The 16,080-nt window shown below is 41.5% G+C and overlaps 1 pseudogene across 1 annotated transcript in view; it reads left to right on the plus strand.

The window, feature by feature from the left end:
• The window catches only part of LOC118145009 (large ribosomal subunit protein eL15-like), a 38,954-nt pseudogene extending 25,095 nt beyond the window's left edge, over positions 1-13,859 (plus strand). The window contains exons 3-4 of the transcript XR_013521434.1: positions 2,030-12,387; positions 12,701-13,859. The product of XR_013521434.1 is annotated as a large ribosomal subunit protein eL15-like (transcript). The remainder of the gene's footprint in view (positions 1-2,029; positions 12,388-12,700) is intronic.
• The last annotated feature ends 2,221 nt before the right edge of the window (positions 13,860-16,080 follow it).

The raw sequence follows: 16,080 nt of genomic DNA on the forward strand, positions 1-16,080 counted from the left end.
AGAGGAAAGGATGATGGAAAAAAGAGGTGGAGAGCTACATTGGTACCAACGAAAAAGGACCCTGGAACATCTTGCAAATTAAATCAGTTGTTAGTGCCCTTATAGGAATCATTTTTTTCTTTAATTTTGCCACCTGAATCTCTCCTAGTTTGCATTTTTTTAAGTGAATCTCATTTTGCTGTTTATTACCCATATATTGAGCCTGTCTATATCTCTTGGAATAAATTCTATCCATCATTCTTATTGGATTTATTCCAGCACCACCCCAGTTTGTATAATTTGCAGATTTCATTAACATTCTCTTTGCTTTTCTCCTGGAAACCATTAATAACATTGTTGCAGATGATCAGGCTTAACACCAATCTCTTTGGCACCCCTACTAATCAACTACCCCTGGCCGGATGTCACACTATTCATCATCATGCCTTGTTTACAGACCCCCTGAAAATTATCAATCCCTATGACAGTGTTCACATCCAAGCCAGTGTCAATTAATTTCATAAGGAAAATTTTGTGACATGGTATCAAAGGCATTACCAAAATCAAGATGTATTGCAGGGACTTTCTTCCCCTCCACTATGAATGTTAAATAGCTTTCAGGTTGCTCCTGGATGATTTATCTGTGGCAACACCAAGCAGCTTATTCACTCATGATTCTATTACTTCTTACATGTTCTAGGCTATTTTCCTCCATACACTTAAACTTACTAGAGGTAATCCCAGAGATCATTCCTCTTTTGAAAAGATAGGTGAACGCATTTGTTGTTAGCATGAACTTCTGTGATCCCTACAAATACATGAAGTAATTTAAAAAGCAACTCCTTTTCTCCTTGACTGGCAGCTTGTATGAGGTAGTTAGGTGCCTCCACCAACCTGGCTCCTTATGGATAAAACATCATGTTTTAGGGTGCTCCTTCAGGCCCATCTACACCTCTGTCTTGGAATTTCCTCATTAATTCAGCCCCAGGTGCAGAGAGTGTACACTGTGAAATACTCTAGCCAATGTACTCCACTACCAGCTAGTGACCCTAAATGCTGCTTTAGGGTCGCAAATGAATCCAAGTGCAAGTGATCAGGACTAGAAACCTGCTGCTTAAAAATCATAATGTATCCTGAGCCTATATAGCATCATGGTTTTTTGCCCTTCTGGCTCATTTTTCCCTGGCTGTGACTCCTCACCTTCACTGCCATTGACAGGGTATTTGACGGAGAATAGGACCTAAGTATGAACATGAACAATTTCTATCCAAATGTCTCCTTTGTCTCAAAACAAAAAAGTGGAAAATAAGAGTGGGAAAAGCTTGCAAGTGAAGAGAGATAAAAGGAAGCAGCCATTGGTTGGACACTCTAGTGAGAACGAACAGCTTGTCATGAATGACACCAAAACTCAATGTGGATTTTGGTAGGGCTTCAATGATTTCCAAAAAAACACTGTGAGATGTTCCAAGTTACATCTCCCAGGTAGTTGACTCAAGCACTTGTGGACGCAGGTACAGGTTTTCCCATATACACCTGCAAAGATCAAACTGCAGCAGGCATTTGGTAAGAGCTGCCCTAAATGCTTTTTTGAGCTAGCTTGGTAAATTATTCAGGGTTTGACTACATTCCCACCAAAATCTCACCTTGAACTGTAATAATCCCCAAGTGTCAAGGGAGGGGCCAGATGGAGATAACTGAATCACGAGGGTGGTTTCCCCACACTATTCTTGTGGTAGTAAGTCTCACAAGATCTGATGGTTACATAATTGGGAGTTCCCCTGCACACGCTCTCTTGCCTGCCACCATGTAATATACGCCTTTGCTTCTCTTTTGCCTTCTGCTATGATTGTGAGGCCTCCCTAGCCACATGGAACTGTGAGTCCATTAAATCACTTTCCCTTATAAATTACCCAGTCTTGGCTATGTCTTTATTAGCAACATGAGAACAGACTAATATAATCTAATTGCCTCTGTTTCTCTGATTCTCTTTCTCTCTCTCTCTTTGTCTCTCTAATTTGTTATGCGAAAATGGCTCATATAATTATGGAAGCTGAAAAATCTGACAGTTTGCCATCTGTGAGCTGGAGGCCCCGGAGAGTCAATGGTATCATTTCAGTTGAGTCTGAAGACCTGAGAACCAGAGAAGCTGACAGTGGAAGTCCTAATTCCAGAGCAGAAGAACACCATTGTACCAGCTCAACAAGCCAGGTAGGAAGGGGACAAATCCTCCCTTCCTCTGCTCTTTGCTCCATTCAACCCCTTAATGGATTGGATGCCACCTGCCCACACTGGGGGAGCCATGTACTTTACTGAGTCTACTGATTCAAATGCTAATCTCATCTGAAAACACCCTTGCAGGCACACGCAGAAATAATGTTTAATCTGGGCACCCCGTGACCCAGTCAAGTTGACTCATAAAATGAACTCTCACATTGGCTTCTCCATAATCCATGACGCGGAGCTGGGGGGCTTCAACCCATCCTCGGGAAACTCTGAGATGAGTAGAATATGAGTACCCTTTGTGCTCCCAAAGATTAACATGTTTTTGTGTCTACCCTCCAGGGGTGAAGAGTGAAGGTCAGAAACCTCATATGTCACAAATACACACACACACACACGCACACACACACACTGCCAATTATGGTGCAATGAGTACTGCAGACACAGATTGTGAGAATTCCGAGGATGAAGAGATCACAACTGCTTTTGGGAAATCCCTCTGGGCTTCATGAGGGAGGTGTTATCTAAAAGAGCAATCTGGAAGTTGAGGTGGGGAGGAAAGTTGTGCAGCTAGAGGGCTGTTGGTCCTGTCCTGGATCCACTCAAACAACAGTGAGAAGGCGGATGAAGTGGCCTGAATTTGAATGAGTGCCATTAAGGGGAATGAGTAGGGCAGGGATCTGAAAGGCCTCAAAGGTCAGGCTGAGCTTGAGTTTCACTCAACAGGCATAAATGCCTTTGAGAAGGTGTGTAATTTAGTCTGTCTTTAGAATTGACCTGTTGAACAATGTTTTCCAAATCCTGTGTAAAATTTTGCTCTTTATGCCCTTGATGAATTCATTCACGAATGCATAATTTTATAGCACGTTAGTGAAAGGTGCCACGAGGGAACCTATACAAAGGCAAATCATATAAATTCTGCCTTCAACCTTACTCGGGGTCAGCAAATGAGGGCTGAGATGAGCACATGTAGAATTTAACCCAGTTGAACCTGTTTGCTTACTGACATCCTCTTCTCCCTTGCCTTCTAGCAGGACACTCTCCTCTGGCTCTCCTCTGGTGTCCTTGAGTACCCTTCCCTGTCTCCTTCCTCCTTTTTTTTCCCTCTGCCTGCCTTTATACCTTAGTCCACTCCAGAACTTGTCCCTTGCCCCTTCTCCTTTTATACTTCATGGTCCCTTTGAAGAAGCTCTTCTATTACTACAGCTTCAACCACCACTTACATGGCAACAACTGCTGTCTGGTATCAACCTCTCCTCTGACCTCTGACTGACATTTTCCAGTGACTCCCACCTACAGCCACCGGTAGACACTTCAAAAGCAGTATGTTCAAAACCAAGGTCATTTCTGTCCCCTTCCAAAATCTACCCCTGCCTGACCCTGTTCTCTATGTGATTCCCTGTCTTAATTAGCAATATCACTGCACACTATAGTGTTCACACTAAAGATATGGGAAATTTTCTGAACCCTACTTCTCCCTTAACCCCATATGCTACTGATACTGCTATTCAAACATCTGTGGAGTCCATACTCTCTCTTCACCCCAGTCTGAGTGTGTCAACATCAATTTTCTAGAGAGTCAACTGAAGATTTCCAAGAAGGATGACATTCTATCTTCACACTAAAGAATGTTTAGCCACCAGGTAGAGAAGGAAGAATAAAAATGGCATTCCCAACATTGGGAGCAGTATAAGCAGGCCCAGAGTGTGCTGAAGCATTGTCCTTGAAGTTTAATGTTGAAGTAGGGAGGGGCTTGTGTGTAGAAAAAACAAAGGCTGAGACTACAGAGGGGACAGTAGCCAGGTGAGGAAGTGCCTTATTCACTAGGCTAAATAGTTTGGATTTCTGCCTCCTTGTCACTGCCACACCAGTTCTGGGTAGGGGATAATGTCTTCTATGAGAAATCATACCACCCAGCTTGTACTGTGACAAGTGTGAAATCCAAATTCACTTTAAGTACATGGTTCAGAAATATCAAACTGAGAAATTGACATCAAAACTAGTCATGGAATAGTGGAACTTCTGGGTCCCCTAGAAAAAACTGGAGGTGATATTCACAATATTAAATACATAGGACTCAAAGGGCTGGGCATGGTGGCTCATGCCTGTAATCCCAGCACTTTGGGAGGCCGAGGCGGGTGGATCACGAGGTCAAGAGATCGAGACCATCCTGGTCAACATGGTGAAACCCCGTCTCTAGTAAAAATACAAAAAAATTAGCTGGGCATGGTGGTACATGCCTGTAGTCCCAGCTACTCAGGAGGCTGAGGCAGGAGAATTGCTTGAACCCAGGAGGCGCAGGTTGCGGTGAGCCGAGATCACGCCATTGCACTCCAGCCTGGGTAACAAGAGCAAAACTCCGTCTCAAAAAATAAATAAATACATACATACATATATACATAGGACTCAAACAGAGAAATAACCCCCACTGGAAAGAGTTCATAATCAAAACTTTAAAATGCCAAGACATATACCATCCTAAGCAGAATCAGCAGTTGCAATAAATAGTAGAACTGGCACTCCAAAAACCGTAAGTGCCTATAACACCTAAATAACTATAATTTGGTATACTTAAAATCATTAAAGAGAAAAATAGAAAAAATAAATCACAACAGTTAGAATAGGACATTAGGTTTTTTAAAAAATGGATTTCTAATAGAATCTAATAAGACTGCAAAAATGCAAAGACAGGCAATGAAATGAAAGATGCAATGGGCAAATTACACAACAGATTAATTAACTAGAAGGCATTGCTAAGTACTGCAGGATATGCATAGGCATATAAAGAGATGGGCAATATAAACAAGAGGGTCAAAAATGTAGGGAATTGAATGAAACCATCTAATTTATATGTAATAACTAACTTACAGGAGAACATAAAGACAGGAAAGGCAACATTGAATTTCCTAGGATTGAAGAAAAATTTAAATTCCTAGATTGAAAAATTAAAGTGACTTCTAATCTTTATCAATAAAAACAATTATAGGAAATCATTCTTTTCAAGTGTACATTGATCTAATTTTAAAAATTATCCTTTACAAGTCCACAAAATGGGATCTCGACAAATTCCATAGACTCAGTATCAGATGGACCAAGTTCTTTGCATATTTTTGACAATTATATTTAACAAGGCAGCAATAAAAAAGAGAGTTAGACTGGGCATGATGGCTCATGCTTGTAATCCCCACACTCTGGGAGGTCGAGGTGGGTGGATCGCTTGAGGTCAGGGGTTCTAGACCAGCTTGACACGGTGAAACCCCGTCTCTACTAAAATACAAAAATTAGCCAGGCCTGGTCATAGGCACCTGTAATCCCAGTACTTGGGAGGCTGAGGCAGGAGAATCTCTTGAACCAGGGAGGCAGAGGTTGCAGTGAGCCAAGATCATGCCACTGCACTCCAGCCTGTGTGACAGAGCAAGACTCCATAACAAAAAAAAAAAAAAAGAGAGAGAGAGTTAAAGGTATTTGGACTTTATGTCAAAAGTGTTTTCTTTGGGAGAGTGGGGAGTATTGGAAGTTTGGAGCAAGAGAGTGTCCAGATTTCATGTTTTTAAAGAGTTCTCACTAGATATAGCTGGAGGATGGCTCTGCAAATAGAGACCTCATTGGAAGCAGGGTGAGAAGTCATCGGGCCTAAGACAAGCACAGGAGGAATGGGGAAGAGGGGTTGTATTTGAAAGACTGTAAGGAGCCAGAAAATGGCAACTTATTAATTAGATATGGGGTGAGTGAGGGAAAGGGACTAGAACTCAGCATTCTGATTTGGGTGAATGGATTTGTGGGTCCTTCATACAAGTGGACACCATGGGAACCAGTGGGAATCCTGTCTTACTGCAGCTCAGATTCTACATGTTGCCACTTCTCCTTCAGCATGTAAGTGGTAGCAAAAGCCATGAGCATGAATGAGGTCACCAAGGAAAGCATATGGAGTGAGTGGGGCAGAGGATACTGGAGCACCTTGGGAAACAGCAACATTTAAGGTCTCAATATTTAAGTTTTCATTCTTCTTGAAAGAAATTAAGAAGAAATAGCCAGATTCCTGAGTAAGACCAAAACCATAATAGGCGAACAAGTATAAGAAAGAGGAAGGGGAAAACAAGGCCTATTGCCAAGAGAAGTCACACAAACCAAAAAGAGAGTGTGTCCATTGGATTTTCAACTATGAGAGTTTGGCCAAACTTGGCAGGAAGGCTTTCAGCAAAATATCGTTAAGTGGACATGGGGGTTGTTTGAATTGAAGAATAAGTGGGAGGTGAGGAAATACAAATAGAAATTGAGGATATTCTTTTATGAGACATGGCTATGCAAGGAAGGAGAGGGACAAGACGGTGGCCTTAGGGTTACCTAGCTCAAAAGAACAAGAAGTTTTTACGTAGGTAAAACTGAATATAGCAATTTGTTGAAAGGAAAGGAGGAAGGGAAGGAGAGAGGAAGGAGGGAAAAAAAGAGAGAAAGAAAGAAAGAAGAAAGAAAAGAAAAGAAAGAAGAAAGGAAGGAAGGCAGGCAGGAAGGGAGGGAGGGAGGGGAAAAAGTGATTATCATTTCATTGAAATTTAGCTCCTGGTAGACTATGTCTCTGCAGACAAATTTGCATCTTTTAAGATGATAGAAAAGTTGCATAAATCATCTCTAATGTTAGTCTTACCTTGCTTTAAAAAAATACATGAGAGTCATCCTATTCCAAGGTGGTCAAATATTGCAACATGGGTGGCTGAAAACCTCTACTACTTAGTCTCCTTCCGATCTTCTAACCCTTGTTTTGTCCTTCATTGTGTTTCCAACAAGCATCTTTAAAGCTGTTATTAAGTGGACAGCAGAGTTCAAGCCAGGGAAAGGATAGCACTCCAACCAAAAAACAACATCTCAGCAAATTAATGAAAGAATTTATCTAACATCCACTCCTCCTAGAGAAAACTGTGTTGAAGGGATTCAAATATAAAGTGGCCTGCCTGACACTGTCAGTTACAGATTCTTTCGATGGGTAAATGTACAGGGCTCAATTCTTTGCCTAAAACCCTTTGTATCAAGTATGATTAGCTAAATTCAACAAATGGTCACTCATTAAAGTTCAGGGAATCGCTTTCATTCTGGTTTTGCTTGTTTGTTCGTGTGCCATAAGGACAGAAGCAGAACAAAGAGTTCACCGCATTTGATAGTGACTGAGTGATATTTATTCATGAATACAGTAGGGGTTTGGTATAGAGATTTTAACAGGAGAAGCGGAAAAATACAGTATTAAAAACCCCATTTAGAGTCATGATTTATTTCCCTGATTAGGATTTTCTGCCCTTTCCTGGAGAAAAAAAATATTATAAATATAGTTGAAAGTGTTTATCACCTAAGATGCACCATTTGGAAAAGAAAACAGGAGAATGTATTTTTAAACCATAAATTTCCAACATGTTCACCCCTCACATAAATAAGCAGCCATAGACTTTGCAAGAAATATTAAAGTTCATTTAAATTGCAAATCTGACCTTATTAAAATGGCTTTCTCAAAGAGCCATAAACAAATAGAGTGCATTGGTAATACTGCCAAACAAAAGAATACATTCTCAACCAGTTCTGTAATTAAAGTGGTAAAACAGAATTTTCACAGTTCTGAATGACTCAGAGATGGACGAGGAAAACATGTTATGACAATAACCTGAGGTAGGGAGAATGTATCCATCTGGAGGGTCCCTTAAATAAATGTCTCGGTACAATTACTCTTTGAAAGTCAATATAAATTCTTATGAACAGCTTGGAAATGTTATTATATTGTTGCTAATTTAATGTGTTTGGAACACTTTTCCTACAGCTACCCCTTCCCTCTTATTGTTGGAAGCACAGCCATTAAGATTTACTATGTTTGGGGTAAACATAAAAATGAAACAATTAAGAATGAGCTTATATCCGCAAATGGCTGGAAAGAGCTAATAAATTTCAAAACTACAAGCCAAACAAATAGGCTGGGTTGGTTACTGAGTTTATGGGAAATCCATATCTGAAGGTATATTTAAATTAGTGGATTGTCACCAAGAAATTGGTTTCGTTTTACTTAGAAAAACGATCCAAGGTGCAGAAGGCCACACAAATCAGAGATGGGGTTTAGATGCATCTTAACTTGGATTTAGCTGAGTTTAGCAACTGTGGATTTATGGCTAAATAAGTGCTTCCAAAAAGATCCAGGAAAGAGTGATGAGTTTTTTAAAAAAAGACAAAGTGAAGACAGAGATGGACCGCAAACACTTCAAGCTCTCCACTGACTTGAGATGAAATCACCAAAAACACAAAGACTGCTTTACACTTTATTATGTTCTATTTAGATGCGATTTCCAGTTTATGCATTGATTCAGTCAGCAAACGTTTATAGAACACGTACTGTGTAATAGACACAGAGCTAGGTACTAAAGATGTAATAGGAATAAAACAGACACTATTCCTGCCCTCACAAAATTGAAGACTAGTTTCATACATTCTGTTTCAGAAAGCAGGGTCAGTTTCAACTCATTTTTGAAACATTGCTATTAAAATGTTTAAAGTAAGTTTTGATGTTTAAATAAGTTCGTTGTGCTTTAAAAAGTAATGAGGTAGGTCTGTTTGTGTGTGTGTGTGTGTGTGTGCACATACACATGTGTATTTTAAAGGCATTTTATTTTTTATATGTATTCTCTGAGATATTAATGATTCCAAGTCTTTTTTGCTGGGAGCAGTTTGTACCTCAGACAAGCTGTAATTTAACCCACAGACATACATCTCTTGAAAAACCACTGCATTCGCCCACCAGCTCTTGGTAAATAGACCTGCTCCCTGAAGGATGCCATCTGCCAACTTCCTATGTTGCCCCAGAATAAATAAAGTACTGGTGTATGAGGCCTGTGTTAGTCCAGTTTGAATTGCTATAAAGGAGCACCTGAGACTGGGTAATTTATAAACAAAAGAGGCTTATTTGGCTCACAGTTCTGCAGGCTTTACAACATAACACCAGCATCTGGCTTCTGGTGAGGCCTCAGGAAGCTTTTACTCTTGGTGGAAGGCTAAGGGGGAGCAGGCATGTCACATGGCTGTCAAAAGAGGGAGCAAGAGAGATGCCAGGCTCTTTTAAACACCCAGCTCTCATGTGAACTAATAGAGCAAGAGCTTCCTCATTACCGTGGGGAGGGCACCAAGCCCTTCATGAGGGGTCTACCCCTATGACCCAAACGCCTCCCGCTAGGCCCCACCACCAACACTGAGGATCACATTTCAACATGAAATGTGGAAGAGACAATCATCCAAACCACATCAAGGCCAAAATTCAAGTTCAAACTTTAACACATACTGTCCTGAGTAGACTTAGATATGTTATTTAACCTCTCTGTGTCTCAAGTGCCTTATCTGCAGGGAGAAAAATAACTCCTATCCCCTATGGTTTTTAGAAGACAAAATGAGATAAGGCAGGAGAAAGTTTGTGTAAGCTCCAATCTGCAGGTGCTGTTGCTGCACCAAACCACTTTCACAGACTATCACGGCTACCATGACTTCTACCACTACCTCAATCCTGTAGCTGCCATAACAGACTCCATAAGGAAACTTATGAAATGCTCGACTAAATCAAGGCTGAGAACTTTAAGCTTGAGCTCATTTGCAGGAGCAGCCAGCTCTCTGACAGTCGGTGCAAATGAAAATTATACAGGTCAGCTGGAAATTCACGAGAGACCTGTAATCCAGTGTACCCCACCAAAGCAGGAGGTCAATAACTCTTCAAATCACTCAGCTGTAGGTACACGGCTTCTGTGAGTAGCCTCAGATTAGGAGAAGGTTGCAACCAGGTCACATAGCAGAATGAATCTTTTTTTTTTTTCTTTTGAGACAGAGACTCGCTCTGTCTCCAGGCTGGAGTGCAGCGGCGTGATCTTGGTTCACTGCAATCTCCACCTCCTAGGTTCAAACAATTCTCCTGCCTCAACCTCCAGAGTAGTTGGGATTATAGGCATGCTCCTGTAATTTTTGTATTTTTAGTAGAGATAGAGTTTCACCATGTTGGCCAGGATGGTCTCGATCTCCTAACCTCCTGATCTGCCCATCTTGGCCTCCCAAAGTGCTGGGATTATGGGCGTGAGTCATCATGGCTGGCCAGCAGAATAAATCTTAAGTGTATCTGTCTTATGCCAACGTATCTAAAGATAAATCAACCCTTTGAAATTCCTGAGAGTTTTTGGAATATCTGCCTCCATTCATGTGGAATTGAGCTTTTATTGCCTTATCTCATTCAGTTCAATAATCAAACACTAATTGAGCACCTCCATTGAACCATGATAGGGGATTAAGTTTTACTATAGGTGCCACAAGGGTCCACTGGAGAGTTAATGTGTGTACATATGTACCCAGCACATCATTCATTCAATTATTCTTAGTTCCCACGAAATCACAGATTTGAATACAACAAAGCTACTAAAACAGAAACAGAAAACAGGAAAAGGAGCGAACCCTAAGGCCAATAAAGTTACTGAATTTGAGCATTTCATTTTGTTCCATATACAAGCAATTCGGAGCAAGGAATGCATTGTAGTTCTTGTCATTTTTTTCTCTCTGTAACGCCAGGAGAAAAAGAAAGTTTCAAATGACTAATGACTAAAATGCCCCCAGATTCCTCATTCAGAAAGGACCATTTTCTATGTTTGAAATGTAATGAAAAAAATATCCATCAATGCTAAGCGCTTGAGTGTGACTGTTTCCAACTAATAAATCACAAACCTTGATCAATCAGTCGATCCCAAAGCCTGACCTGAGAGATAGCTGCACTCCTCCCTTACTTTAGTCTCCCCCTCATTTCCACACAGTCGTGGGCCCCTCAGACAATTGTCACTGTAGAGAAGTATGGGTGGGTATGAGCTCCCACTTCAATATCTACATCTATTTCTAGAGCTACACACATCTATGACTCACAGTACTATTACTACATCAAATAACTATCAAATTGTAGCCACCACCCCACTTTGACAATGTCTTTTAATATCACCACAACTCTCTCCTCTTAACCCAACCAAATAATGTCAAGACTCAAGGACACTGAAAGGTATGTGCCATTAGAGAAGCTATGTGAACATAATGCCAAGCAACCTGGGGAATAGCATTCAAATTAGGGGAGACTATCTCCACTGAAGCTTGGCCAAGAGCCGTGGGAAGAATAATCTAAGTTAAGGATGGGAAGAGGAGTCTGAAAAGAAGTCAAGTCCTCCTTACGCATCAGTTACCCTGGTAAACAGTCTGTCCTGTTGTCTTTACTCAGCTGATACATTTTTCCTTCCGCCTACTAATTCCAACTCAGGAAATAAAATCAAGAGACTGGAACTGAGAAAAAACAAGAAGCAAACTTGATTTAAGCTTTGATTTTCCATGTAACACAGCTTGAAAATAGCAAGCTGTGTGACTCCTTGAAGGGATAATAAACAATGCGATGCATTTCTCTGAAGGTTTAGAAAAAGGCTCCCCCAACACAGCACTTGCCTCTACGTTCTAGAAATCGTGAAGAAAACACCCTTCCCATCCATGCAATTTTTCATGAACTTACGCAACTTCTTGGAAATGCCCACTAAGCAAAACCTAAAGGAAAAGGTTGTGGTCTAGTCTGAAAGTTAGTTGAGTGAGCAAGTGTCTATCACCTGCAGTATGCATTGTCAGGTACCAGGCAAGGTTGAATTTACAGACGAACCTGAAACATTCTTCTTCCTAAAGAAGTTAGGTAAGGATTGAGAAGCAGCATCTATACACATAAACACAGAGAATGAAAGAGATGGGCCTTTCCGTCTGGCAGTAGCCATCAGGTAAGCCAAGATGGGTGCACACAAGTACATCCAGGAGCTATGGAGAAAGAAGCAGTCTGTTGTCATGCGCTTTCTTCTGAGGGTCCGTTGCTGGCAGTACTGCCAGGTTTCTGTTCTCCACAGGGCTCTCCACCACACCCAGCCTGATAAAGTGCACTGAGTGGGCTACAAGGCCAAGCAAGTTTGCATTATATACAGGATTTGTGTTTGCCATGGTGGCTGAAAATGCCCAGTTCCTAAGGGTGCAACTTTCAGCAAGCCTGTCCATGGTATCAACCAGCTAAAGTTTGCTCAAAGCCTTCAGTCCATTGCAGAGAAGTGAGTTGGACACCACTGTGGGGCTCTATGAGTCCTGAATTCTTACTGGGTTGGTGAAGATTCCACATACAAATTTTTTGAGGTTGGGCCAGGTGCGGTGGTTCACTCCTGTAATCCCAGCACTTTGGGAGACAGAGGTGGGTGGATCACGAGGTCAAGAGATCGAGACCATCCTGGTCAACATGGTGAATCTCCGTCTCTACTAAAAACACAAAAAATTAGCTGGGCATGGTGGCGTGTGCCTGTAATCCCAGTTACTCAGGAGGCTGAGGCAGGAGAATTGCCTGAACCCAGGAGGCGGAGGTTGTGGTGAGCTGAGATCGTGCCATTGCCCTCCAGCCTGGGTAACAAGAGCGAAACTCCGTCTCAAAAAAAAAAAAAAAATTTTTTTTGAGGTTATTCTCATTGATCCATTTCATAAAGATATCAGAAGAAATCCTGACACCCAATGGATCACCAAACCAATCCACAAGCACAAGGAGATGTGTGGACTGACATCTATAGGCCAAAAGAGTCGTGGCCTTGGAAAGGGCCATAAGTTCCACCACACTATTGGTGTTTCTCATCGGGAAGCTTGGAGAAGGCACAATACTCTCCAGCTCCATCATTACCGCTAATATAAGTAAAGTCTGTAAAATTCATACCTAATAAACAATTTAGGACAGTCAAAAAAAAAAAAAGAAAGAAAAGGATGGGTGAAGAATCCAACACTGGAACATCACACAAGGTCTATGTGCCATTAAAACAAAGATGGTCAAAAAAGAAGGAGGGGAACAGGGAAGGCATCATGGGCCAGGTAAAGTCCGAGCAGGCTCAGAAGAATAGGTAGTGTTCCGCTGGTGGGATGCCAGGCAATATTTGAGGGCTCCTGAATACTGTGCTGTAGATTTGTGATCTATCTACTGTCACACAGAGTTAGTCTTAGACTTCTGGATCCCAGACACCTGCTGTCTGTCTGCCCAAGAATCTTTCCAGATCTGTTTCTGCACCACAAAATTCCTACTGACTCAAAAATCTCAGGGTGAGTAGAAATGGGCACACTCCAGGAGTATAACTGGGAAAAATTGTAGGAGGCAGTGAGGGCAGGAGAGTGGGTAATTGGGCAGGATGATTCTAAAACCTCAAAAATATGTCTTTTTCAACTCCATAATTCTACTCGGAAGAATTTATGTTAGGGAAAATATAAGGCTGTGCATGACGATTTAGCTTTATTTTTGAATAGATAATGAAAAGTTTGAAGCAAACCAAACAACAAAGGACTGGAAAGCAGTTAAAGAAAATTCCACTAAATTGACATAATAAGGTACTATTTAGCTGTTAAAACTGAAACAGACAAATTTCATTGGCATGAAAAGATGTTCATGACATACTAAGCATATTATAACATTTTATATATGATATGATCCTTATGATATGATTCTCATTTTAAAATTAAAAAGTATATAAAACACACACACGCACACATCACATACCTCACTACTGTATGTCCTTGGGTGTCTATTTCTAATTGTAGACACAACAAATCAACAGAATATTTATGTCTGGATGGTGGGATTAGGGGGTGCATTTTATTTTCTTTTTAACTTTCTGCATTTTGTACTTTGTGTATGACTCATATATTGCTTTGGATTTTGAAAAATGTCAAAAACCCAAACTCTCCAGGGAAAATTGATGAAACAAGTCTAAAAGCCACACCAACGGATGCGGCATATGATCCTGGGGGTCCACGGGTTGATGTATGACTGTCACCCAAGCAGAACTCCAAGAAAAAAGTGCAGCAGCAAGAAAAAAAAAGCATTTTGATTATCATTCGGTTGGCTTGGCCATTTTATCCAAGGCTCACTGAAGATGGCCTGGAAAGTAAAGTTTGCAGCATTCCAAGCTCAGCAGTCTTGACTGTCTTCAAGTTATTGCTGATGAATCAGATAGAGATGAGAACAGGAGCCACACAGCAGGTCCAGCCAGGCATGAAGGCAGCAAGGGGAGGCTTGTGTTTGTCTGACTTTAAAAGAGCTTGAATTGCTCCACTTATTCTGTGTGTGAACAAGTGGGGCCTGAGCGGATAATGGCAAGGCCCTTTGCTACCCGGTTGGAGCCTTCTCAGGGGGATGAAGGAGCACACTCAGAAAAGTGACACTGTTAATACACAACTTAATAACAGCTTTTAGGCAGATGACAGGAAGCACATTGAAACCACATTACCCGCCGAATAGGGAAATAAATAAACAGTTTATTAACTGGTGGAGAAAATGATTATAGGGTAAATAAAAATGACTCAGGGAAGTAGAGATGAGGACGTATTAAGGAAAAAAGAAAGATGTTTCAACCCAAGAGAGTCACAGAAGGAGGTGGAGAAAGGGCGGGCAGCTGACAAGGAAGGAGATGGGGTAGCTGGCTCTGAATACAATGTGAAAACTCCCTCATGGTTTTCTTAATACAATGGCAGGCAAGGCAGGAAATAAAATGAGCCGGCTCATGCACACGTTGTCAGGAAATGCAGAAATTAGAGTTTTGTCATGGCCCAGCACAGGGCGAAATGAATGCCTTCACAAGAAAGAATCTATGGAGGGTTAGAAAAACCCATGAAGCTGGCCATCAGAGAAGCTAAAAGGCTATTTTTCTGCTATGGAACTGGGGAATGTAACCCACAACTGGTGGAGAAATAGCCCCCTGGAGCCCAGCTGCCTGTCAATGGCTTGGAACGTTGAGGGCTTGCTTTTCTTTTGCATGTGCTTCTGTTTATTTCTACTAGCCTGGAAGAAATTCTCTAGAGATAAACAGTGTCCCTAAAAGTCACCTTAAAGACACTGCTTCCCCTCTGCCAAGGGCTCATTATTGCTTTGGACAGATGGGTGTACAAAATCCTACTCTCTGTGACATATCCCCAAACTAAGCACTTACCTAAGACTTTGTTGGTCAATGTAATGATACTTATGTCCAAGCTACATTCCCTGCAGCATTTCTCTCCTTCCTTTGGGGGACACCTTGCTTTCTGTACTTTTGCCAGTGCCTAACTTATGAATAATTCCCTGATCCTCCCAACGATAGGCTCTTCTGCAACCACCAGCTTTTGACAGGGAATTGGACTATCAAAGGATGATACTCCCTGTTTAAACTATCTGTCTTTTCACTAATTCACAGCATACATCCAAGTGGCATTTCCTCTCGGGACACTTCTGTGCCAGCCCCTCCCTGACTCTGGGGAGTGTTCCACAGTGACCTTCATAAGCTCTTTGCATTATTGGACTGACAGCTCCCTGAAGTCATGGATTCGGCCTTTGTCCACTTTCACATCTGTCCACCAATCCTAGAGACTGGTGCTTAGATGATGCTCAATGAACGCTTGCCAAATGAATGAGTAATCGAGCATCCACATGGTTTCCTCGCAGGGAGAGCGAGAATGGCTGAGCTATAATCTTGCACTGGTAGTCTCCAACTCTTCCTGAGTCGCTAGGTAGATTTCATCTCCACCTCCTTGCTGTTAATTCTCTGCCTCAGTTGGATTGAGCACTAACTAGAAGGAAGGCCTAGCCTTGGCATAGTGGGTCTGAAATGCCCTGCCCTTTTAGAAATTTATAATACAATCCTAAATTTATGACTCATAGTACTCATGCAGAGTTTAAATATTAGCTCTTCCTAGTTTTTTAATTTTTTAGTAGAAGCTAGTATTTAACAACTGCTACTGACTCCCTGTGAGTCAAGCTTCCTTGAGTGCCCCTTAGGCCTTGTCAGCCATCATGATCATTGTGGTCTCCTGGTTTCAAATGGTTAAGCC

Source organism: Callithrix jacchus, chromosome 8 (assembly GCF_049354715.1).
Source record: "Callithrix jacchus isolate 240 chromosome 8, calJac240_pri, whole genome shotgun sequence".
Lineage (NCBI taxonomy): Eukaryota > Metazoa > Chordata > Mammalia > Primates > Cebidae > Callithrix > Callithrix jacchus.